This window comes from Lissotriton helveticus, chromosome 4_1, assembly GCF_964261635.1.
Source record: "Lissotriton helveticus chromosome 4_1, aLisHel1.1, whole genome shotgun sequence".
Taxonomy (NCBI): domain Eukaryota; kingdom Metazoa; phylum Chordata; class Amphibia; order Caudata; family Salamandridae; genus Lissotriton; species Lissotriton helveticus.
This window is the reverse complement of record NC_136063.1, coordinates 1099846379-1099872665: the sequence shown is the minus strand read 5'-3', so window position 1 is coordinate 1099872665 and position 26287 is coordinate 1099846379.

Sequence of the window (26287 nt, the reverse complement as noted above, 5' to 3'; positions counted from 1 at the left end):
ATTCATAGATTTGTCAACTGCGTTTGACTGGGTACATCGCTCCAAGCTGTGGGAACTCCTGATTTTAAGTTTGAAAAGCTTTATTGAGTAAATAAAGACAATGTAAAACATCAGTACAACTGCAAAAAGATAAAATACAGTAGCAGGAGAAACAAAAGTAAACCTTGCGTGTATAAATATTAAAACCTCAGAGAGGTAAAGAATATACCAAGGGAAAATGCTTTTATAACTTTTAAAATTTTGGGGAGGGAAAAGAAAAAGAAGAAGGAAAAGAGAGAGAGGGAAAGGAGGAGAGGGGGGGGAAGAAATAACAATAGCAGTGCAATAATAAAGCTAATTCATAATATAATTATATTAATAATATGTAAAAAAAGGAAAACATCATATAGCAAACAAAGGAATATGAAGCTAAATGGCACATCTGGATAGGTAATCAGTTAAAGGGGACCATAATAAATCACGTTTGATCAGAAGGGAGGTAGAAGAGGCACATGCACGATCTAATCTATGGTGATGACAAAGTAAATTCCACCATGCAGCATATTCGACATTCTTGGTATCTTTCCAATTGGTAGTAATGATTTGAAAAGCAATAGCAATACATAGGTCAATGAATTTGCAAGTAAAAGGTGGAACATCCCAGACTGGAGCCAAACCACCCAGAAAAACCAAAGAAATATCAAAGGGTATATTATTAGATAAAATTTTGTTCAGGGAAGACCAAATTCGTGACCATAACAGTTGTACCTTAGGGCATAAAAAAAACATATGTTTGAAATCACTTGTAATACAGGAGCAGGACCAACAGTTTTTGGAATTGAGTAGTTTAAATTTAAAAAGATCACAAGGAGTGTAAAACAATCTATTGTAAAAGTAGTATAGGGTCTGCGTGGTACTAGCAGAGCGGGAAGTTGAATGAAGTTTAGACCATATAGAATCCCAGGTGGACACGAGGAAGGTTTGGCCAAGGTCTGATTCCCAGGAAAGTTCAAGTTTCGTTTTGGGCCTCTCTAAAGGTGAAGGAGAAAGTAATTTATAAATGGCTGAGGCTTTGATGGGAATGTGAAAATTAGGAGGAGGGGATAAGAGAGGAGGAGTGCATGAAGTGGGTGCATCCTGTATGATAGTGGAGTCTAGAGAAGGAGTAAGTGTAAGAAACTGTGAAGAGAATTTATTGGAGATACCGAAAGAATCACAAAGTACCTGAAAAGGCGTTAGAGAATTATTAAGAAGAAGATGACTATAAGTAAGGATTCCTTTATCAATCCATTCCTTCCAAAAAAGAGCACGGTTACGAAATTTAAGAGATTTATTGTACCACAATGGGGTATTCAAATGAACAGTAGAGGACGAGGAAAAGGAGCGGAAAAGAGCAAGTACAAGGGCTTTCGAATGTTTGAAAATAGGCGAAGAAAATCTAGAAGGTGGCTGAGTAAGGTTAGAAGCGGTGAGAAGAGAGAAGAACTCCTGATTGACTTGGGTGTAGATATGTCCAGTACACAGTTCTCAAGACAGTTGTACACTGGTACCACAGCCTGTGTGCGGTATGGCAACAAGGATGAATGTATCGAGTTGTTTGATGCGTATAGAGGAGCGAGGCAGAGGTACATTTTAGCCCCTTTTTTATTTATACAGTATATTGACAAGATAGAAAAGTTTCTAGTAGAAAAAGCTACTGATATGCCTAAATAGACTCACACCTTATGCAGATGATGCTGTGCTGGTTACAGGTACAGGGAAGGCCTTACAGTGTCTCCTTGACAATTGTATCATCTTCACCTGAAGTTAATTCGACGTATAGCAAACATCATGATTATTGGCCCGGAAAAGAAGAGGGCATGAACACATTTTCTTAATGGTAATAAGATCTCAACTACAGATAACTTTTCAGACCTAGGTCTTCATTTTAATTGCTCGAATAACTAGTGCTCGCTTTTGGAAAAAGGAGACTCTACTTTGAACAACCTACCATGGCTGTGTTCTGATTATTGTCCAGGTTAGGCATGGGGCCGCTGAAGAAGATGTCTAGCATATATAACCGTAAATGTGTGGCGGGGGGCCTGGTATGGGGCAAATGTTAAAGACTATTCCAGTGTTGACATTTTTCAGAAAGTTGATCATAAATGTCTTAAAACAGTTATCTGTACCAACTAGCTGTTCCACTTTTATATGCCATGAGGATTTATGCATGCCATATACAGAGGATCGAATTAATTTGTCTCCCCTATTATTATGGAGGAAACCTACAGAGGTGCCAAATAGAGAGATTCACCGGAATTGTGTGCAATAGGATGGGGTGTTTCAAATTCCCTGGTTAGCTTAGGCAAAGATGTGCTGTAATATGGATTTTTTTTGATATTTTGAAGAACTTGAATTCTAAGCAGGAGATAAGCAAATAGGAATTTAAAGCTGCTGATCAGGATAATAACTGATGGGTGGGTGTTTAATGAAGCCATAAAAGAGACAATTTCAGCACACGCCCCCCCTGTTAACCCATTATGTCACGCAGCCATATATTTTTATGGTCACTAATGAGCAACATAGGTTTGTACTGACTAGATTTCGCTTACATAAAGAACAACTTTTAGTTGCCTTTCCAGGCAATAACATATAGTATGTGAAACTACCTGTCTGCTCCTGTGATGAGTTTTCAGAGCAAAGCATTGCATATATTGAATTTTTCTGTGAATTTTGCTTGACCCCGAGGAAACAGTTTCTTATGCCCTTAGGGAAAAAAACCTAAACTTTACTCGATGTAAGCCTGCGCTTATATTTTTATAGCAAATATAGTCTCCTTTTATTTGCCTTTCTATCGCAAATTTTATATGGCATGTTAGACAGATTAGAAGATGTTTATATCAGGTGGGAATTCATTGTATTTTAGAAAACTGATTTTAGCAATTTATTGATGTACATATCAATGTTTTTAGGTTTCAATGCTATATTTTGTTTTGTAGGAGGGTTTATCTGGCAGTGAATACGAAATGTACATTGTTTATTTATATGTGTACCCAGTATTATCTAAGAAAAACCAAAGGAAATGATGGACGGAGCGTTGACAATACAAGCACTCACCCCCAGTCAACTGATCTGGGTTTAATCCATCACCGTTCTTTAGCCCACTCTGCCACCCCAGTTCAGACATGGCCATATGCAAATCAGTCTGACCCTGTGCCTCATGGGAACAGTCCAGCCCGAACTGCCAAGCCATGCCTTCCCAGGACCGGAAACAAGCTACCGAGGACCGGTTTCTGGCATTTCAGCCGTCTTCAGCCCGGCTTGCTTGAATCCAGTGGTAAAGTGAGCAAGGGACTCACGTCTGAGCATACCCTGCCAACTTATGGCGAACAAAGAAAAACCAAAGGAAAAGGAGTGGCGGAGTGAGCTAAAGAACGGTGATGGATTAAACCCAGATCAGTTGACTGGGGGTGAGTGTTTGTATTGTCAACGCTCCGTCCATCATCCCCTTTGGTTTTTCTTTGTTCGCCCTAAGTTGGCAGGGTATGCTCAGACGTGAGTCCCTTGCTCACTTTGCCACTGGATTCAAGCAAGCCCGGCTGAAGACGGCTGTAATGCCAGAAACCGGTCCTGGGAAGCTTGATTCCGGTCCAGGGAAGACATGGCTTGGCAGTTCGGACTGGACTGTTCCCATGAGGCACAGGGTCAGACTGATTAGCATATGGCCATGTCTGAACTGGGGTGGCGGAGTGAGCTAAAGAACGGTGATGGATTAAACCCAGATCAGTTGACTGGGGGTGAGTGTTTGTATTGTCAACGCTCCGTCCATCATCCCCTTTGGTTTTTCTTTGTTCGCCCTAAGTTGGCAGGGTATGCTCAGACGTGAGTCCCTTGCTCACTTTGCCACTGGATTCAAGCAAGCCCGGCTGAAGACGGCTGTAATGCCAGAAACCGGTCCTGGGAAGCTTGATTCCGGTCCAGGGAAGACATGGCTTGGCAGTTCGGGCTGGACTGTTCCCATGAGGCACAGGGTCAGACTGATTTGCATTGGCCATGTCTGAACTGGGGTGGCGGAGTGAGCAAAAGAACGGTGATGGATTAAACCCAGATCAGTTGACTGGGGGTGAGTGTTTGTATTGTCAACGCTATGTCCATCATCCCCTTCGGTTTTCCTTTGTTCGCCCTAAGTTGGCAGGGTATGCTCAGACGTGAGTCCCTTGCTCACTTTGCCACTGGATTCAAGCACGCCCGGCTGAAGACGGCTGTAATGCCAGAAACTGGTCCTGGGAAGCTTGATTCCGGTCCAGGGAAGACATGGCTTGGCAGTTCGGGCTGGACTGTTCCCATGAGGCACAGGGTCAGACTGATTTGCATATGGCCATGTCTGAACTGGGGTGGCGGAATGAGCTAAAGAACGGTGATGGATTAAACCCAGATCAGTTGACTGGGGGTGAGTGTTTGTATTGTCAACCCTCCGTCCATCATCCCCTTTGGTTTTTCTTTGTTCGCCCTAAGTTGGCAGGGTATGCTCAGACGTGAGTCCCTTGCTCACTTTGCCACTGGATTCAAGCAAGCCCGGCTGAAGACGGCTGTAATGCCAGAAACCAGTCCTGGGAAGCTTGATTCCGGTCCAGGGAAGACATGGCTTGGTAGTTCGGGCTGGACTGTTCCCATGAGGCACAGGGTCAGACTGATTTGCATTGGCCATGTCTGAACTGGGGTGGCGGAGTGAGCAAAAGAACGGTGATGGATTAAACCCAGATCAGTTGACTGGGGGTGAGTGCTTGTATTGTCAACGCCCCGTCCATCATCCCCTTTGGTTTTTCTTTGTTCGCCCTAAGTTGGCAGGGTATGCTCAGACGTGAGTCCCTTGCTCACTTTGCCACTGGATTCAAGCAAGCCCGGCTGAAGACGGCTGTAATGCCAGAAACCGGTCCTGGGAAGCTTGATTCCGGTCCAGGGAAGACGTGGCTTGGCAGTTCGGGCTGGACTGTTCCCATGAGGCACAGGGTCAGACTGATTTGGATATGGCCATGTCTGAACTGGGGTGGCGGAGTGAGCTAAAGAACGGTGATGGATTAAACCCAGATCAGTTGACTGGGGGTGAGTGTTTGTATTGTCAACGCTCCGTCCATCATCCCCTTTGGTTTTTCTTTGTTCGCCCTAAGTTGGCAGGGAATGCTCAGACGTGAGTCCCTTGCTCACTTTGCCACTGGATTCAAGCAAGCCCGGCTGAAGACGGCTGTAATGCCAGAAACCGGTCCTGGGAAGCTTGATTCCGGTCCAGGGAAGACATGGCTTGGCAGTTCGGGCTGGACTGTTCCCATGAGGCACAGGGTCAGACTGATTTGCATATGGCCATGTCTGAACTGGGGTGGCGGAGTGAGCTAAAGAACGGTGATGGATTAAACCCAGATCAGTTGACTGGGGGTGAGTGTTTGTATTGTCAACCCTCCGTCCATCATCCCCTTTGGTTTTTCTTTGTTCGCCCTAAGTTGGCAGGGAATGCTCAGACGTGAGTCCCTTGCTCACTTTGCCACTGGATTCAAGCAAGCCCGGCTGAAGACGGCTGTAATGCCAGAAACCGGTCCTGGGAAGCTTGATTCCGGTCCAGGGAAGACATGGCTTGGCAGTTCGGGCTGGACTGTTCCCATGAGGCACAGGGTCAGACTGATTTGCATATGGCCATGTCTGAACTGGGGTGGCGGAATGAGCTAAAGAACGGTGATGGATTAAACCCAGATCAGTTGACTGGGGGTGAGTGTTTGTATTGTCAACCCTCCGTCCATCATCCCCTTTGGTTTTTCTTTGTTCGCCCTAAGTTGGCAGGGTATGCTCAGACGTGAGTCCCTTGCTCACTTTGCCACTGGATTCAAGCAAGCCCGGCTGAAGACGGCTGTAATGCCAGAAACCAGTCCTGGGAAGCTTGATTCCGGTCCAGGGAAGACATGGCTTGGCAGTTCGGGCTGGACTGTTCCCATGAGGCACAGGGTCAGACTGATTTGCATTGGCCATGTCTGAACTGGGGTGGCGGAGTGAGCAAAAGAACGGTGATGGATTAAACCCAGATCAGTTGACTGGGGGTGAGTGTTTGTATTGTCAACGCTATGTCCATCATCCCCTTCGGTTTTCCTTTGTTCGCCCTAAGTTGGCAGGGTATGCTCAGACGTGAGTCCCTTGCTCACTTTAACACTGGATTCAAGCACGCCCGGCTGAAGACGGCTGTAATGCCAGAAACCGGTCCTGGGAAGCTTGATTCCGGTCCATGGAAGACATGGCTTGGCAGTTCGGGCTGGACTGTTCCCATGAGGCACAGGGTCAGACTGATTTGCATATGGCCATGTCTGAACTGGGGTGGCGGAGTGAGCAAAAGAATGGTGATGGATTAAACCCAGATCAGTTGACTGGGGGTGAGTGTTTGTATTGTCAACGCTCCGTCCATCATCCCCTTCGGTTTTTCTTTGTTCGCACTAAGTTGGCAGGGTATGCTCAGACGTAAGTCCCTTGCTCACTTTGCCTCTGGATTCAAACAAGCCCAGCTGAAGATGGTTGTAATGCCAGAAACCGGACCTGGGAAGCTTGATTCCGGTCCAGGGAAGACATGGCTTGGCAGTTCGGGCTGGACTGTTCCCATGAGGCACAGGGTGAGACTGATTTGCATATGGCCATGTCTGAACTGGGGTGGCGGAGTGAGCTAAAGAACGGTGATGGATTAAACCCAGATCAGTTGACTGGGGGTGAGTGCTTGTATTGTCAACGCCCCGTCCATCATCCCCTTTGGTTTTTCTTTGTTCGCCCTAAGTTGGCAGGGTATGCTCAGACGTGAGTCCCTTGCTCACTTTGCCACTGGATTCAAGCAAGCCCGGCTGAAGACGGCTGTAATGCCAGAAACCGGTCCTGGGAAGATTGATTCCGGTTCAGGGAAGACATGGCTTGGCAGTTCGGGCTGGACTGTTCCCATGAGGCACAGGGTCAGACTGATTTGCATATGGCCATGTCTGAACTGGGGTGGCGGAGTGAGCTAAAGAACGGTGATGGATTAAACCCAGATCAGTTGACTGGGGGTGAGTGTTTGTATTGTCAACGCTCCGTCCATCATCCCCTTTGGTTTTCTTTGTTCGCCCTAAGTTGGCAGGGTATGCTCAGACGTGAGTCCCTTGCTCACTTTGCCACTGGATTCAAGCAAGCCCGGCTGAAGACGGCTGTAATGCCAGAAACCGGTCCTGGGAAGCTTAATTCCGGTCCAGGGAAGACATGGCTTGGCAGTTCGGGCTGGACTGTTCCCATGAGGCACAGAGTCAGACTGATTTGGATATGGCCATGTCTGAACTGGGGTGGCGGAGTGAGCTAAAGAACGGTGATGGATTAAACCCAGATCAGTTGACTGGGGGTGAGTGTTTGTATTGTCAACGCTCCGTCCATCATCCCCTTTGGTTTTTCTTTGTTCGCCCTAAGTTGGCAGGGAATGCTCAGACGTGAGTCCCTTGCTCACTTTGCCACTGGATTCAAGCAAGCCCGGCTGAAGACGGCTGTAATGCCAGAAACCGGTCCTGGGAAGCTTGATTCCGGTCCAGGGAAGACATGGCTTGGCAGTTCGGGCTGGACTGTTCCCATGAGGCACAGGGTCAGACTGATTTGCATATGGCCATGTCTGAACTGGGGTGGCGGAGTGAGCTAAAGAACGGTGATGGATTAAACCCAGATCAGTTGACTGGGGGTGAGTGTTTGTATTGTCAACCCTCCGTCCATCATCCCCTTTGGTTTTTCTTTGTTCGCCCTAAGTTGGCAGGGAATGCTCAGACGTGAGTCCCTTGCTCACTTTGCCACTGGATTCAAGCAAGCCCGGCTGAAGACGGCTGTAATGCCAGAAACCGGTCCTGGGAAGCTTGATTCCGGTCCAGGGAAGACATGGCTTGGCAGTTTGGGCTGGACTGTTCCCATGAGGCACAGGGTCAGACTGATTTGCATATGGCCATGTCTGAACTGGGGTGGCGGAGTGAGCTAAAGAACGGTGATGGATTAAACCCAGATCAGTTGACTGGGGGTGAGTGTTTGTATTGTCAACCCTCCGTCCATCATCCCCTTTGGTTTTCCCAGTATTATATAATCATGCCTTTTATGGAGCTAAAGTGCGCCGAATAAGCCTGTATTGAATGTAATTGAGTATCTATCAAAAAGCACATAACCAAAGGAAAGTAACGCGTTTGTTTGGTAACTGGGGATATTCTAAAGTTGAGGACGCTGCAGGTAGAAGTATGCGTCAGAAATTGGTTTTAGGAATATGACCAAGTGACCTAATTTAGGATGAGAATACATAAAGGTAGGAGTAGCAAGATGTCTAATTGAAGAAATGGGGCTTCCGGAATCTCCTGAATTTAAGAAATTTAGATTCTATGCTTTGAGACGGGGCACCCGACAGTGGTGATCCTTGCAAATGAAAAGTCATTCCTCCAAACTTCTAGTAACAAGTCGGAGAGATGGACAGTAAGATAAAATCTGGAGACCCAGTGAGAAGATTAGGGACAAACAAATTTGACAGGTAATTTGGAGTTCAGCCATGTAAGACTACTTTACGGTGGACCAGCAAAGAGCCTTCAGTCAGAGCAGGTGTGATGAGGTCAGGTATTTTTCAGGCTAAACAGGAGACAAACAAGATTATTCTGGAGTTTAGATATTGATTTGTTATGCAGTCCAGAATAGAGGCTATTGAAATAATGGAGACTAGAAAATGGCTAATAAAGAGAAGGGGAACAATTGTCTTCTGATAAACACTAGAGAGTTCGAGAGACGGAACTAAGTACCAACCATGATGGCCGCATCCATGAGAGCTTCCGCTTGGCGCCTACTCCCTCTATTTTCTCCAGCTGATCTGAGGCCGGTCTATTGTGGCCAACTACTGGAGAATGGGGTGTAGAATCCCCTGCCCACAAAGGGTACCACCAACTGCCACTCTCATGATGAGCCACAACAGCTCCGACATAGAGCGAGGGCCAGGGATTCCCGGAGCCACCCAACCCCAAAAGATCTTGCTGCAGTCCGGGATGCTTGCAGGGTCCTTCCCGGGAGACGGCATGGGACAACCACTAAACCTCCATGCAACAAGGGGGAATTCCTCACCACTGAGGGAACACCACCAGAGCTGCCTTGATCTGCCCTCATCTCGCTCTAGCCCCTTCACGGAAGCCCGGGGATTGGGCTGCATGGATCCTTCCATATTCCTAGTGTTGAGCGCCGCATGGGACTCTACTTCTGCCGGTTCACTGCCACTGAGCCAGCCTACGTGAGCACATAGAGGAAGGGAGGCTCTACCTTCTCCAGCACAATTCTTTGACCCATGGTGCTTAAACCCGAGCAGATCTGCAACAAATGAAGGGGGATATTCTCAAGAACGTGTGATAATCATTGCCAAAATTGGTATAACGCAATGTCTCATATCCCCGTCTATCACGGGAAAATAACTCTGTGTTAATGTCCTATTCACAATATGGCGGTAACATGCGAAAGTCTACCGATAACGCGTCAAATGTCCGTGATAAAGTCACTGAGACGGTGATAAAATTCTAAATCCAACGTGAAAAAAGTTGCGATGGGCCCAACCGCGATACCAAAATCAGCGATAAGCTGCGCCAGGCCTGCAATTCACATACATCAGGCGGGGAAAATCACTATAAAAGTAGAAATAAAATACAAACAAAAGCTAAACAACTGCGAAGCACAATGGTGGGAGCTGGAGCAAGTACAGAAGACAACCAGAACCCCACAAGCCCCCCGGAGCCCAGGCCGGGACCTCGGGGTCATTGAAAGGCAAGGACAAGAAGAAAAGGAAGACGCAGTTCAGTTCGCAGGAAAACAGGATCCTGATAACGGAGGTGATAGAACACCATCAACTACTGTTTGTCACCTCCACTGTGTCATTGGCAACAAAAAATGGGCTATGGCAGTCCATCGTGGACAAGGTGAATGCAGTTGTAGTGCTGAAGAGGACTATGGAAGAGGTCAAGAGGCGCTGGAATGATGTGAAGCGCAAAACCAAGCACAAACTCGCAAACAACCAGAAGGCAGCAATGCAGACTGGAGGTGGGAATCCGGCGCCACAGGAGGAGCTGGATGAGATGGAGGAAATGGTGTCCACAGTCATCAGTGGTGAGACGGTGGCAGGAGTTGGGGGACCCGACACTGATCAACATGACATGACACAACAGCAACAGGGTGAGTAACGAACAGGGACAGGGGGATGGGGGGAGATGGGCACAATGGCACACATGCACAATTAAGTAGAGCACACTGCACACCCACAATGACTCTGGAGCATGTCACTGATCCGCTTGGCACACTGCAACACACCTAGGAACAGCAAGTAGGCCCCCGTCAACTATGTGCCCAGAGGGGGCCCGTCCCACACACCACCAATCTCACAACCAACCCATGCACATGTGTCAAACCCAGCAATGCTGAGTGTCTGTGATCAACACTTACAATGCAAGTGACACTGCATGACAATTGGATAGCATTGCTGCAGTCAATGTACCATGATATGTTGCACGCAACAACACTAAGGTGGCTTAGTGTGGACCACATCCGTAAAGGAGCAGGTCACACTCTGACATATCCATGTACACAAACAACCCCAGACCCCCAACTCCCACCAAGAGACCATTGTACCCAAGTATGCAACATCTCAGCACTGTAGAAGCACAGATGTCAAAGGCACACCACATGAAAGGTATACGGGGCAGCAAAATCAGAGCTGCAGGGGCAACTCTCCCAAAATGCAGCACATACACATAACATGCATAGCATATAAACATTGACAACAAAGTGGTACAAACCACATGTCCAAAACAGAACAGGGGACACAACTGGGGCCGTTTGTCTGTAGAAACTGGCCCATCACATTTGGCATAGCAGGGAAATGTGAGTTAATACTATACACGTACTAACACACATCCGTGATGTTGTCGAACTGCCCACTGTCCCGCATGAAATAGGCAGCTCCTCAAACAGTCACAATGTACATTGTCATGCAGTCTGTATGTAAACATGTACAATGCATCAACATGCATGTGAACACAATGTTAAACTGCATCTCCCCTTCACATTGCAGGGGGAAAACCAACAGCTCCTGCTGAGCAGACCGAACCTGTCTTCTCTGATGACAAAGAGGACCTCCACACATTCGACCCCAACGCCCTCCAAGAGTTCATCAACAGCTTCGTCAACTCACCTCCAGGAGCTGGCAGCCCAGCTGCATCGATGAGACCCCAACCCCTGCATCGACCACACAGCAGGCAGCACCCACCACAACGGCTGCCTCCCAGGACCCCCACGAACAACACATGGCATTCCAACGCCATGGAGAAGATGGCTGAACAGGTGCGGGTGGGGTTCGACCGCATGGCAATCAAACTAGATTCAATATGTGGGTGTCTAAGTCCCATCAGGGATTACTCGCAGTCCCTACCGGACACCCACAGTCCGCTCTATGCTCTCCAACAATCCATGGCTGACATCGCTGGAGTCATGACTCTGAGACAAGAACAACTGTGTAGTCAGAGTGGCACGAGCGATGTCACCCGGGATTCGGGACACATGCAGAGGATCTTGGAGAACATGGAGCGGACGCAGGCAGAAAGAGCGGCTGCACACCAGCAAGAGGTAGCTGGGTTCCTTAATGCCCTGAAGACCCTCCTCATGGAATTGCAGCCACAAGGCCTGGCGCGGATGATTGCTGCTGCTTCCACTCCATCCACATCTCCACCCCCTAAATTGTTAGTGCCACACAGTGCAGCAGACATTCCACCTCCGGCCCCTGAGGTGTCACTGCCACACAGTGCTGGGGACAGAACACCACCACCCACATGTGAGGCACATGAAACAGCAGAGGACGAAAATGCGGATGATTCTGCCTTGGTGGTAAGAAGGAAGCGGTAGCGTTCATCTCCGCCATATGCCCTGTTTCCTGTTTCTACTTGGTTCTGCCCCACCTTCTACTGTCCCCTGATGCACTCTGCGACACTTACCTTGGACCTTGACATGGACTGCCATTATCTGTTTCGTTACCAATGACACAGCAATCAGACTGCGGACTGGACTCTTCCTCTTCCAATGAACTTGTCATTCCCTAAAGGACTCTGGCTGGCCCTCCACACGCCAACAATGTAAAGTGGGGTTTGCATGACCCTGTACTGCTCCAGCTACAACACTCCACTGAATGTGCTTAAACATTCATATTCACACAGATGTGTCATGTCTATGATCATTCAAGTGTGGAAGTATGGATGGATGGATGGATGTAGGGTCAGTGAGTCCCCCTTAAGTCCATGTTGCTCATGTTGTGAGACTTGAGTCCCAGGGTGCAACATTGCAGAATGCGGTCCGGGTGGCGCTGACACTACAACAGAGACATGCGCATTAGTTACTTCCTTGTCCAGGCCAAGACGGAACCATGCCCAGTGCCCCGGGTCATTGTTCAACCCCACGCTGGACTGGCATACACCAGGCCAGCCCGCTCCGCTCATGCTCACAGGGGGGGGACAATGCTACATGTCCTAGGTCTTCTCTGCAGAGATCTGCTGATCACAGGTCTAGTTGTCAGCATGCCACTGCTACTCCCTCACAGCTGGTTCACACCCACGCCACACCCACCCAGCACAGGCATCACAGGACAAGTGACCCTGCCATTAAAAAGGGCCGGGCGCACGTGCTGGACTCCATTTCCACTCACCATCTGGGTGTATGCATGTGGTTATTTTTTATGCATGAGGGCCCAGGGCACTACAACATCACATTCCCCTCTGCCGGAGGTGACATTATGGCGTCCGCACCACAAGACTAAATCATAATGGGCCCATGACTTGCGTTGCACAGACTTGGTGGCACAGAATAAACTGCAGTCGGCACAGGCCTACCGCCACGGGACGGTTACTTTCGGTACACTGAGGTAGGGGCACCTTAAGTGCTGAGCGGGTGTGCAGCCTGCGATTATGCGCTGTCCTGGCTGTCCGGACTGGTAAGGATTTGTGTGAGCCCTGCTGGACCGCAGTGTAGGCCTGAGCCAGCAGGCAGCGCAGGCCTACCTCCTCATGGCGTGGCTTCGCGGGTCACAGAGTTAGTGGCAACTATAGGGCTGAGTGGGTGTGCAGCCTGCGATGATGCTGTGTGCACTGATATGTTCTCTGCCATTGCGAAATCAAGACACAGAATAACGTGTGTGACCTTGTGGCCTGCGGTGCGAGGCTGCACGATGTGGAGGCTGTCAAGGTTGTGTGCCCCGGGCTTGGAGCTTTCACGGCACGTGGTGGGCCCTCTTGGAGACACGCCGGTGGCGGAAGGTGAGCAGCGAGGCCTGTGTATGCAGGGGTGGGCATTCACCGCTGGGTGGCGGGAGGGGCTGGGGTGCAGCAGCCTGTGTGCGCAGGGGCGGGCAAGCAATGATGGCGTGTGCAATTATGTGAACACTACCATTCATTAATCTGGACTCTGTTCTGGTAAGGGACCTGGTGGGCTGCAGTGTATACCGGCATGTGGTTGGACACACCAGTGGCAGCAGATTAGCAGTGAGGCATGGGTCCGCAGTGTTGGCACTCCCTCTCTCTCTCTTTTTCTCTCTCTATTTCTTCCTTTCTCTCTCTGTCTATTTGTCTTTCTCTCGTTCTCTTTCCCTCTCTTCCTTTCACTCTCGCTCCCTTTCTTTCTCCCTTTCTTTCTCTCTCTTTCTCTCTCTCTCTGTCCTCTGATGGGCGCATGACACCCCTTCTTACCTTGGATTTTTTCTTGCAGGCTGTGACTTACAGATTGTCCAGAGAAGACCCGCCATGACTCTTCCATATATTTGTCTTGAGTTTAATTTGAATAAAAATGATTTGTTTGGAAAATCAAAGATTAATGAATGGTTCTCCTTTTTCTGACCACACATGTATGTTGATTGTTGTGATTCTGCGACATGCATAATCAGTAGCTCCATGGCATCTGTTGTCCTTCAGATGTGGCTCTGGGTTGCACTCCTTTTCATGGTGCAGGTTGTCGTCCGACTTTACACCAGGTAAGAGCAGGTCTTAAATCTCTGCTGCTAACGCCCCTTATCTCCTGTTTTGCGATCTTATCGCCGATCTGGCTGGTCGTTGTGAATGTTGCGAAGTGGTGTTGTCGCGGCTTTTTGCACTGGAACCCTTACTCTGAATCTCATTAGTGTTAGTTGCCGTTGTCATCTGTGGCGATTTGTTTTTGGCTGACATTGCAGGTAAACTGGTGATATGGGCTGTTAGCACCAGCTTGTGAAAGGTGCGATGAATGTATCACCACTTTGGCTGCGATAAAGTGCAGATAACTCAGCAATAAGTCCTTGAGAATATGCCCCTAAGTGTGATGTATGGGATCTCCAGCAAGGGCACAGTACTTCTCCTACTGTAGCCCATCGAAAGCCATTGAGCTGGATAAGTAGTGTCTTAATACATACTTCACAGCCGCCACTGAAAAGGCGCATGTCAAACTGTATTGGCCTAAATATGATCAGGGCAAGAAGTCGGGCAGATTGCTAGCCACCCAACTGCGTCAACGTGAATCCCCGATGGCTATACCCACGATGCACGAACTGTTGGGTATTCTCCTGACACATCCTCAGGACATCACAGGTTGCTTTACAGCCTTTTACTCCACCTTTTATAGGTCAGAGTCCTGCACCACACCAAATCAAATCAAGGACTTCCTGGCTCCATTACTTCTCTCTTCCCTTACGGATGAAGGTCGGGCATATGTAGACAATGTAATTACGAAAGAGGAAGTGGCAGAAGACATGTCAGCACCACATGCAGATCTCCTGGTGAAGATGGCTTATCTGGAGACTTTTACAAGAGCAGGAAACTCCTCCTGCTCCCACTACCAATGAAGTCATACCATGAGGCGGTGGTGAAGGGCTCACTGGGTATGATATCCAACAAAGCATCAATGACTGTACTCCCAAAGTACAACAAAGATCCAATTGAATGCTCTAGTTACAACCCAATTCCATTGATTAACATCAACCATAAATCCCAGGTTGGGTTTGTCCCGGGCCGCTGCTCCTGCAACCACTGTAGAACTTTAGCTCATGTACTGTGGCATGTGTTTGGAGGTGAGGCTTCTATGGGGATGGAGGGGAGTTTCCCCTCCATGTCCAGGTGCATAGCATTATTTGCGATAATCATCAAATGTTATCAACAGTTTGTCGAGTTTCAACAATAATTGTTCCTTATAATCCAGAGGTTTATTGTAATCTTATTTGTTTTTGTTGTTCAAATCATTCATGCGACATGTATATTTCAACAGTTTCTCTTGCCCAGATATGCCCATCCGGGCCTTTGTCTGGACACGCCATAAAACATCCTCAGTTGCGAAATTGCTGTTACCCAATGCATTTCAGGCTTTAATCATTAGCCCTTCCTCAGGGGTTCACTACAAATGAAAAAACATTGCCATTAAAAAGTGGCCTCAACCGCTATATTCGACATTACATGTTATTTTACACAAACTGCAATGCGGTCTTCTCAGAATCATCCTTGTTCAACACTTTCCCTCTAAACGCAGTGCGCTGTTCTACCGTTATCTCGCTTAAACAGAACCATCATTTTAACCTCCTGCCCTTCATATTAGGATGTTAACCCTAACATTCACTACAAATCCTTCAGTGAATCACCAATTCTCCCGCCCTAAAATGTGTCTAATCTTTTACCCGGTCTTAAACCCTCAAAGCATCACTCAATTAGCTCATACCTTCGCATCCTCTGTTCATATCTATCTGTTCCAAATGGTTCGCTTTACGAGGTAATGCAAACTGCCTCTAGCCCTTAGCCCTTGATGCCGAGATGGTGTTCGACTGTGTGGAGTGGTCCAAGCTTCCAAGTGATGAAAAAGATGGGTTTGGGGGAGGACTTAATTAAAAAGGTCCAGATTCTTTAAGATTTTTTCCACAACAGAAGTGAACTGTGGGGGTTTCCTGTCCAAGGTTTTCCAGATTCATAGGGGCGTTTGTTAAGGTTGCTCACTTTCACCGCTCCTATTCATTTTAGCTCTATAGCACCTATAGCACCTATAGCACCTATCCACTGCCCTACCACTGCCCTGCATCTCTCTCTAGAGGTTCATGGGATACACGTCGGCAGGGGAAAAGATAAAAGCGTTACTGTATGCAGACAATATTCGACTCCTCTTATCCCACCCTTACCCCTTGAAAGATGCATTGAGGGGTATTGCTGATGACTTCTCACTCCTCCCCGGTTATAATATCAACTTCTCCAAATGCGAGGCACTCCCCCTACCGAAAGTGATCGCTGAGACCTGTATTTGTCATCATAACCTGATGTGGGTGCAAATGGGTCTTCAATATCTTGGCATTCGGGCGAACAGTGGCCTGACTCAAATGTAGAAGACAACCTCCTCCCTCACATACAGAGCTCAAAGCAAGACTTCCTCAAGTGGTGGCATCCTAACCTCTTGCTCTGGGGGAAGGTGCAAACCGTCAAGATGACACTGGCGCTGAGATACAACTATGGCTTTGTGGGTTTCCTGGGCCCTCCTTATGGGAATTGTGGTAACCATTAGGTACTACATTTGGAGTTGCTGCACGCCCAAACAACGTGGCTTCGGATTATACACTGACACCATGGAAGGAGGTTTATGTCTGCTGTAAATCTCATCATATGTTTTGGCTCTTCATCTCTCCTAGTTAGCCTCAAATATATGTGACCGTAAGGACGCCACATCATGGGTGCTGATCGAGCGTGGGCTTATGGGCCAAATACGCAACTCACTACTGTGCTACCTTTCACCCTCATATCACCACTAGAAGGAGAATCCCATTCTCTCAGCCACGGCCTAAGCACGGAAGGTGGCACATAAACTTCTGGGTATTCATCCTCTTCTCCATAACGAGACCCCATTATGATGCTACGCAGCCCTTTGCACTGCTGCCAAAAACTCCTTGAGGGCAGCTTGGCATGCACAATGGATTCACAAGATAGACCACCTACTTTGAGACGGTAACTTAAAACCATTTTCAGCTGTTCTGAGAGAATTCCACCTCACACAAGTGGACTACTGGAAACACCACAGGTGTTGCATTGCCACAGGGCAGCGTTTGGACCCCTATCGGCGGAGCTGCAGATGTCACCTATCCTAAAGTAACTACAACTGTGAACCATTACAGGGGCATAGTTTCAGGCCTCTACAGGGACCTTGTGTAAGTCCTGCCTTTGGGTCCCCCCCTTGCCTTGACTAGGCTAAAATGGTAGACCACCCTAGGCAGAGAATACTCCCCTGAGGATTGGGGGACACTACAACTGGACCATGACAAAGTCCTCTGGGAGTCTTGACTAAAATGTATATACCTGAAAATCCTACTTGAGGGGTACTGGAGCCCCCAGACGCTGCACCGAGCAAGGCTTGTGCCACTCAGCTGTTGCTGGAGGAGCGTGACTAAAGACTGTAATTTCTTTCCTGTTCTATGGTCTTGCCTTAAAATACAGCCTTATTAGGAGGCATTGTGGTCCTACTTAAAGAGTTGCCATAGTTGGTATATTTGCACGTTCCCCAACCTGGCACTCCTGCACTAAATGTATGATACACCAGATCGAGATGTCCATTCTAACCGGTGGCTGTCAACGTCCCTAGGGGTAGAGAAAGTTTAGATCTTGTGCCATTAGAGAAAACCAGAGAGCCCCACCTCTACGGAATGAATTGTGGAACCCCCTAGGGTGGCACTGCAGGAGGAGACCACATATAAACTCATTGACAAAATGGAGTACGCACAGACGCGGCGAGCCTTCCTGAATTACATTGTAGGGTCCACACAGACTGTAAAATCTGTCCTCGTTTCTTTAATCTAAACCTACACAGGGGTTCACATGGATCTCATTTATGCAATTTTCATTAAAACAGCAAAATAACTATTGAGATTCAATCAAGAGAAATCCAGTATGCTTTAAATGTTTTCAGCCATTTCAATATATTTTATGGTACATTAAAAAATACAAAGATTTAGGAAAATGTAAAAATCCAGTGTGAAGTGTACATTGACCCCAAGTGACATACCATAACCAAGAAAAACATGAGACAGCGAGTATAGTACAGGTATGTTGATTTTAGCAAACAGCCATATATGAAATTCTCAATAGAAAATACTGAAACACTAGGTTAAGATCAGTTTTGATCATACATGGTTTTGTCTGCAGAAGTGTCAACATAATTTCGACCCTACTATGGATAGAAGGGTCTCTTCAGGTCTGAGGGTGACCTGGGGAATGGTTTGTTCAATGTTAACTGGAATAACCAAGGGAACAGAGTCCCTATCTGAGAATATAGAAGTGCCACCAATTGTGCGCACCAACAGAACAATAGTATACTCACAGGGCAATGCCCATGGAATACTGAAGCGCACTGTCAGAAATAAACGGGCCTCCTTAATGGGAGAGTACTTCCAGTTCAATCGACCGTCACTGTCCCCAGATTTGTGAATTGCTGCATTCCTGTGAGCTGATTGGGACACACTGGAGGAAGGGAGAGACAGGCTCCTTGTAGACTTTTTTTTTTTTTTTTAAATGTGTTTTTGTTGCAGAATTAGAAACAAGACCACATCAGAGGCCAGTCATTACACATGCTGCAACACAGCCTGAAAGACAACAGAGGCACCATACACAGCCATTTAGCCCACATCCCGGAGGTTGGGCGGCGCTGCAGAACCCTCCTTCCCAGGAAGATAGCTCTGTGTACCCCTGTCCCAGGATTCGACCAGCATCACATTTTAGTATCTGCTTTTATCCCCCTAAAACACCCCCCCCCCCATGTATCAACAAGCGCACTCCGAATGCCCCAGGAAGGACCGCCAGTAGCTCAAACCCGGTCCGACATAGTTCAAGCCATACCTCTCCAGAGTCCCATTCCCAGGTCCCCCCAGTGTAACAGCCAGAATGCCTACCTACTACCTCAGGAACCCCCCGTTACCCAGATCTGATCCACACACTATCTGCCGAGAGTGATCCAGGCCGCTATGTCGAGTAACCTCCCTCCGGATCCCCTTCCCTCCCCCCCCCCACCTCCCCCAACTACCACTGCTGCTGCTGCCAATGCGGGTCGTCCAAAACCGTACCATCTCAGGGGCTCGCCACATATCAGGAGTCGTTCGCAATCGCTAAGAGTGCATGGAATCCACCGGGACTATCACTCCTCCTCATCCTCTCCCACCATGTAATCACGCAACGCTTGCACCACCAATTCCCAGGCTCTCGCCATGTCCAGACAGCTCTCCTTGCCAAGTCTAGTAGCTTGCCTCATTCTAATAATGCTTTCACTGCCCGCCCACTTCAACAGCTCATTCATCCATCTCCTCACTGCAGGGCCTTCTCTAGATTTCCAGTGCCAGGTTATCTCCCTCTGCGCCAACATAAGTCCTAAATCAATGATTGTACTCGTGATTCTCGTTTTCTTAGTATGCGGGAACCAGAGCAGGAGACAAGCCGCCATATCAAAGTCCACCTCCCTATCCGTCACCGCATTCAAGAGTGCCCCCACTTCCGGCCAATATGTCCCTAGTTTCGGACACCCCCAAAGCAGGTGATCCAAGTCAACCTCGGGAGCCAAGCACATCGGGCACACTGCGTCAAGCACCTGGAAGTACCGCTGTAACCTCTCCGGGGTCAGGTACGCCCTGTGTAAGATAAAAAAATGTACCTGTTGAAACCGTGCGTTCCTCGTGCCCTTCCACGTCCGTCTCAGGATCTGACTCCAGACCGTGTCCGGGATGGGCTTGCCTATGCTATCTTCCCATCGCGATTTCAAAGCCAGCAGCGGTGACAACCCCTCGTACAACATTCTCATGTGGATACACGTCACTGCCTTCACAGTGCCCGCGGCCATTACCACATATTGACACGCCATGGTCACCTCCGGTTCAGCGAGCCCCACCCCCCAATGCTTTTGCAGCGCCGCCACCACTGCCGCGTGTAACAGAAAGGTACCGTCCGGCAACCCAAACTGCTCCTGGAGCACCTGATAGGGAACTAATACTCCATCAACGTACAGATCCCCCACCATCAGTAGTCCCAACTCTTCCCATTCCAGAAGCCTAGACCAGTCACCCCCGTGCGGCAGCGCTGTTAACATCCCCAGAGGTATCTCCGGTGCATACGGCCGGACTTTCTTCGCTCTTTTCACGCTCCTCTGCCAGCACGACCTAAGCGTCCTTTCTTCCACCGTAAGCCCCTTCAGATCCAGTTTCTGTTGCATAACTATATAAGAAAGGACGCACTTTGGAATACCAGCTCCGCGGTCACTCTCAGGACCCCTGAATTCCCGGGCAACATTCTGTGTTAGGATCTGCAGTTGTGCTGCTAAGTAATACAGTTCAAAATCGGGGACTGCCATCCCCCCTTCAGTCTTAGGCCTAATCAGAGTGTCCAGTGCAACCCTCCGCCGGCCCTGGCCCCAAAGGAAGTAGGCTCCTTGTAGACTTTAGAGGGTTCTGTTTGATTTGGTTCCTGGAAAGTAATGAGATTGGATTAATAAGAGAATCATAAAAAGTAGGGCTGTGGCCCTAGGTTTATGCTTTGATATACACATCACTGTGGCTGACATCCAGATGTGAACCTCTAGTCATTCTAATAGCCTGTGTTGTGGGGCTATCTAATTTTGAGTCACTCCTGCTGTGATTGACTGTTTTCTGGAGGCAGGGCAGAGGAGATGGCACGTAGACGCCTCAACACAAACTTCAAAGACTTGACCATAAATCCCATTTGGCACCTGAAAATGGACTATAAGAAGGGGAGCTTGAACCCCTTAAACTGTAAACTGTTGATGGAACTCAAATTTCACCTATAGATTAAGGTATTACTGTATAACAAAAGCTGCTTTGAGTTTCAGTCATAAACTGCATTTAAAAAGTGACATACAGACATTTGGTGCATGAAAAGTGAAAACAATGAATGAGGATTGTTCAGTTGTTTTCAGTCTAATGAATAATGTAAAAGAAATGCACAAATCAAGTAAATGTATTTAGATTTGACCTCACTATAAAATGAACATTTAATTTGAAAAAAAATTGTTTTGCATATATATTTGTGCTTAATTAACATGCATGTTATTATAGTGTAGAAAAGCTGAAATACACAGCTCGTGATTTAGTTTGCTTTGGAAAAGTTCACTCTTCGTCCTTGAGATAAGAATGGAATGTTTGCCTCCCGTCTTCGTCTTCATGAAAAGACCTTTCTTATAATTTACTGTGGCTTACTTTTATCGGTATTCAGTTTGTTTGAACAAAGCTTTATTCATTTCAAGAGAATAAACAAACAATATCTCAACTGGTATTATTCTAGAAGTCAGTTAGACATGTATGCATCAAGCATTACGTGAACAAAGACAAGGAGACTCAAGTAATGATTTTAGAAATGTGCTCATGGCAACATATAATTGAACTTAAAATAATGGATACAGTTGTAACAGCACTGTAGGGAAACAAATATCAAACAACCTGAATTGGACTTGGTGCTCTAAGTTTGTACGTGACACAAAAGGTGGCAACGCAAGTGGCAATTGTGTAAACAGCGGAAACGGCGCATGATGCAAGGGTACTCAAATATATACAGTGTATCCAGTGAACAATGTGGCTCAAAACAATAATTTACAAAACAAAATATTTGAGCAAGTTTAGCGGGTTATTTATCAGAGCCACAGTGGAAAACGCGCCATCAGTTGCGCTGTACGGTCGACGATGTTTCGATCCTATCAATCAGGATCATCTTCAAGACCGGTTTGTCATTGAGAACGGTGCTGAGCTGAATTAGCAAATGGTCAGAGGTGTCTGAGAAGGGTGCCGTGTAGCTGTGGACTTCGGCAAGGAACGGGTTTCCAGACTAGGGCTTCACGGAGGCGGGACCTGTAAGTTCAAGAAAACCTAATGCAGAATGAATCCGGTGGCAGTTGAGGCATGGACTCGCCTCGTCTGTGTGCTGAGTTTATTCATTTCAAAGCATAGAGTTAAACTGCAAAGCACACGTTTTTTCTTATTATTATAATAAAATGTATTCACTATTTCTGCATATTTAATACTTTTTGTTGGAGTAAAGGATTTCCATTTAGTTGGAATTGTAATTGTTTCAGGATGTTAGGAGATGAAGTCGTTTAGCACAAGATTCAAATGTGTTACAAGAACTTGCCTGATTGATGACGTGAGCAGCCAGTCCATGGGGTGTCGATATTTTCTGCAACTTCAATTGAACGACGTATGAAGATCAAGTCACAAGTTTGTTAGAAATATATACTGGTTGCTATCTGAGGTGTGGGGTTTTTCCTTATTCTTTTAGCAGGAAGCTTGCAAACCCACACAGCTTTTTTTTAGTTCTGCAGAAAGGAAGAGGGGCTCATTGGGCAGCTCCTTCAAGGAGACACAAAGAGGCAGACAGAGATGAACAGCGCGAAGACAGGGAATCAGCTGAGGGAAAGAGGGCAGATTTAGATGCTAAAATCAGTAAGTTTATTCTTTGACGAAATGGCTTTGACTGAAAGACTTATTTGTCCTATGCATTTATTCCTCTACCTGAGAGATTATGCCATTATTAATTATTGATTTAGATTAGCAAAATTCACTCTTGCATTATATTTCTTGAAACTCTTTAAAAGTTCTGACTGACATATATGCCTAATTTTCCTTAGAAATAGGGATTTCTTCCTTTATGGAGTGCTTTGTATGCAATCTATAATATGTTCTTTATTCATTTCTATTTTTTCCTATTTTCAATTCTGTAACCTGCTTGATATCTGACTAATAAATAAGAGAGTCAGAGAACCTTGAAATTTGATTGGAAAATAAAACCCTTTAAAACTGCTCACAACTCTCATTATTGCCTTAAATATTTACATTAGATTTATCTCATGTTTTATGCAAAGTCTCCTTTTGGTCATCACACAGTGGCAAAGGTCCATCGCCTTGAGCGGGAAACAAGAGGTAATGGTGTTTTGCTTTGAGAAATTACAGTGAAATTACCGCTCCATCAGTTTGGTAGCAGAGGATGGTTAAAAACCTTGACCAAAAGGAGCAGAGTTTAGGTTAATGCCTGAACGGAGCTACAAAATATTGCCCAAGTTAGATAAATGTCCAGATCCTCAAAAAGTTCTGATTCCAATGCCCAGAACTTGAAGACTGGCAAAGCGGTACTGGAAGGTAGTGCGAGAAGGCGATTGCTGGAGTGGTGCGAGTATCGATAGCGTTGTGAAATGTTGTTATGTGTTAGATGGTATTATTAGTAGTAAAGTTCTGACAGATGATGACATTTTGCTCATTAGACTTGACAGAGAAGGAGTTAACAGACAGACTAAGACGTTCATGATATATGTGAGTTTGTACCTTTATGTAACGTTGAGGTTTGTTGAATCTCAATGGAAAGACGTTGATGGGTCTGAGATCCCGGGATAAGCCTAAGGGCTATCTTAGTGCGGCATACACTAAGCTTTATGTGCGTTGTCTGCTGGTAACGCGGTACTAGACAGTCGTCGAACTGAAAGTTACTGCACAGGGAACTTTGTTGAATGAAGTAGTGGAGGTTTATTTGGGTCACTTCAGACAACGCAACTGGGGAAGTCCCGAGAATTGTCCACTTGTAAGAAAGCCTAATCACGCTGCTCGAGGTAGTGCTGGAGAGCAGAATTTCTTAGAGTGCATGAAAATACTTTTGTATTTCTATTAGTGGAGCAGACAAGCTGTGTTTATGTCGTTTTTTGTCAGTCAAAGACTTGAAAAGATGCTGACGCTGATTTTGTAAAGGAGAGTCAGTAGCAGGAGTTAAACTGACTTTTGAACTAAAATTGTGACAGGATTAGAGAAAATAAATTGCATTGAACTATTTCAGAAATGAAATTGTTTAAAGGTTTTAAGTAACTGCTGGGAAGTAAAGTAAAAAAAATGATTTTAATTGGGGATGCACCTGAAGGAACACCTTTGCATTTTATGTCTACAAATTTGGGACAAAATTCATGTATGTGGGTTCACCAATGGTGCAAGATTACTGAAAAAGAGGGTCTTTTGAAATTTCCAAAATATGATACTTCTTAATGGCAAATTATTGACAAATTAACGGAAGTGTTATGGGAAATAAATTCACCATCTAGAGCTACACAATTTGAAGCTTTAAGCATGTGGGAAAAAACAGCAATGGTCTTTACAACACCAACACCAACAGCCCAGGATAATACGAATATATTTGGAGATGGGATTTTTCAAACATGCTTTGAGGAAGCAGCAGTGATTAAAAAGATTGAGCGCATAAGGGAACAAATTAACACAGACCACGAAAAAGAGAGACAGCTTAATGTTTCAAATAAAAAAATTGAACATGAGGAAATTATCAAGGACTGTTTAGCTCATGAGAGCGTGAACCAGTGTAAGGAAAAATAATACATTTCCCTGCGTAAGGAAACTACAACATTTGCAGTAACTACACATGATAGACTAACTGATTTGGTTCAAAAATATGAAATTGAAGTTTCAGGAAGTTCTTCATTACAGAAAAGTTTCAGTATATATCTTAAGGAGGAAGCAAATGAGACAATGCGTTCTTCAGGAATGCAATTACACATTGCAGAAATGGTGAAATTTATTTTCAAATACAATGGGTTTGAATAATTAGGAGACAAGTGGGCAAGGAAATATGAGAAGAAGAAACCACCAGAACTAGCAAGGAAACTGGATACAGAAAGAAACCACCAGACCTTGTTGAGGAAAAAAATAAACAGAATGAGGGAGAAGCTTTTGCTTGATTACTGAGAGAAATAGTGGAAGAAGTGCATATTCATGTGCCACGGAACAAAAGGGAACTTGCAGCATTTCTGAACACATTCCCAAAATCGACGAGCCTATGCTGTGATATGCACAAGTTGATGGATTTGTTGAAATTTCAAAGGAGTTGTGTATTGATTTGAAAATGTTCTTTGAACTGCCATGCAAACTGAATTGTGGTTTGAATATAAAGTTGTCGTGCAAGGGCCAGATGAGGAGACAATGAAAAATGTTTGGATACATGCACCACCATTTTCTGTAGTTATGGAGAAAAATTAAGCAGTGATTATTTTTCTGAAGGTCAATGTACCAGCAAAAGATTTTAATTGGGTACAGATTAAAAGAACTACACAAGAGCTAAACAAATTAGTTCATGAGTTTTGTGAAAGTGTGTGTCTAGAGTTTCAACAACACAGTGGGAGAGAATGTTCTGATGCTAGTGGCATGATATTCTTTGTGACTCAGTTTGTTATTGGATCAACGTTCTCTGATCAGATCAGTGTGCATGTACAGCAAATATTGGTTGGTTTTCAAAGAAAGCTGATAAAAGGATGAAGGGTACTATTGTGCTGGACAAGGAATGAAGCAGAAAGAGTTTGAGGAAGAACAGATGATGGTACAGAGGGAGTGGGCTCAGAGAAGTTTTCAGAATCAGTTGTTTGCATAGAATGAAAGTAAGTTACAATGTGTTGTTTCACAAGCAGAAATAAAAGGTGCTCAAGCTAAATTTGGTGTTACACAGGCTAGAGGTAGAGGTGTTTTGGTTGGTACAAATTCAGGTATGGATGTCACAGTGCTGGAAAAAAAGTGGTCTTTTGCCATCTTTGTAACAGATTTGAGCATTGGAAGAAGAAATGTAGACTTAAACCTGACGCAGTAAATGGAAATGTGCAAACACAGAGAGAAATGCAGGTGCAAAATGTGCCAGCTCAGCAAATACAAACATCAATTCAGAAACAGGTGCCAATGACAGGAGTTTTTCAAGCCCAGATGCTCCCACAAAATAATGGAAATGCTAAAATTAATTTAAGTAGGCTGTCCAAATCATATTTGAATTCTTTTCAGAAACAAAATCAAAATGCGTTTCAAGAGTTTAGTTTATTTGAAAATGAGAGTTTTAGCCCTAACAATTCTGAAATCACCAAGTCCATTGTGAAAACAGTGGAAGGTCCAGGCTTACCACACTTAGGAAAGAATACCAAAAATGCAGGAGACAGAGACATTACAAACCCAGTTTTAGAGAAGGTTGCAGCAAAAATAGGCCCATTTGAAAAAAGTTACCAATTTGTTGTTTGTCACGCAAGCACTGTAGGCCTGACATGAAAACATTTGTTTTGCTAATTAAACAGCACATATTACTGTATACTAGATGATGTTAAATATCAGATTCCTGATGAGGATGTACCGTTTAAAATGGCCCAACAAGAGACAGCTGTAGGATTGTTTTCAGAAATGGCAGTTCACAAATTACCCTCTGATTTGGAAAAAATAGAGAATACAGAAGTAAGGGAGTTCACAGAAAAAGATGACAGATTA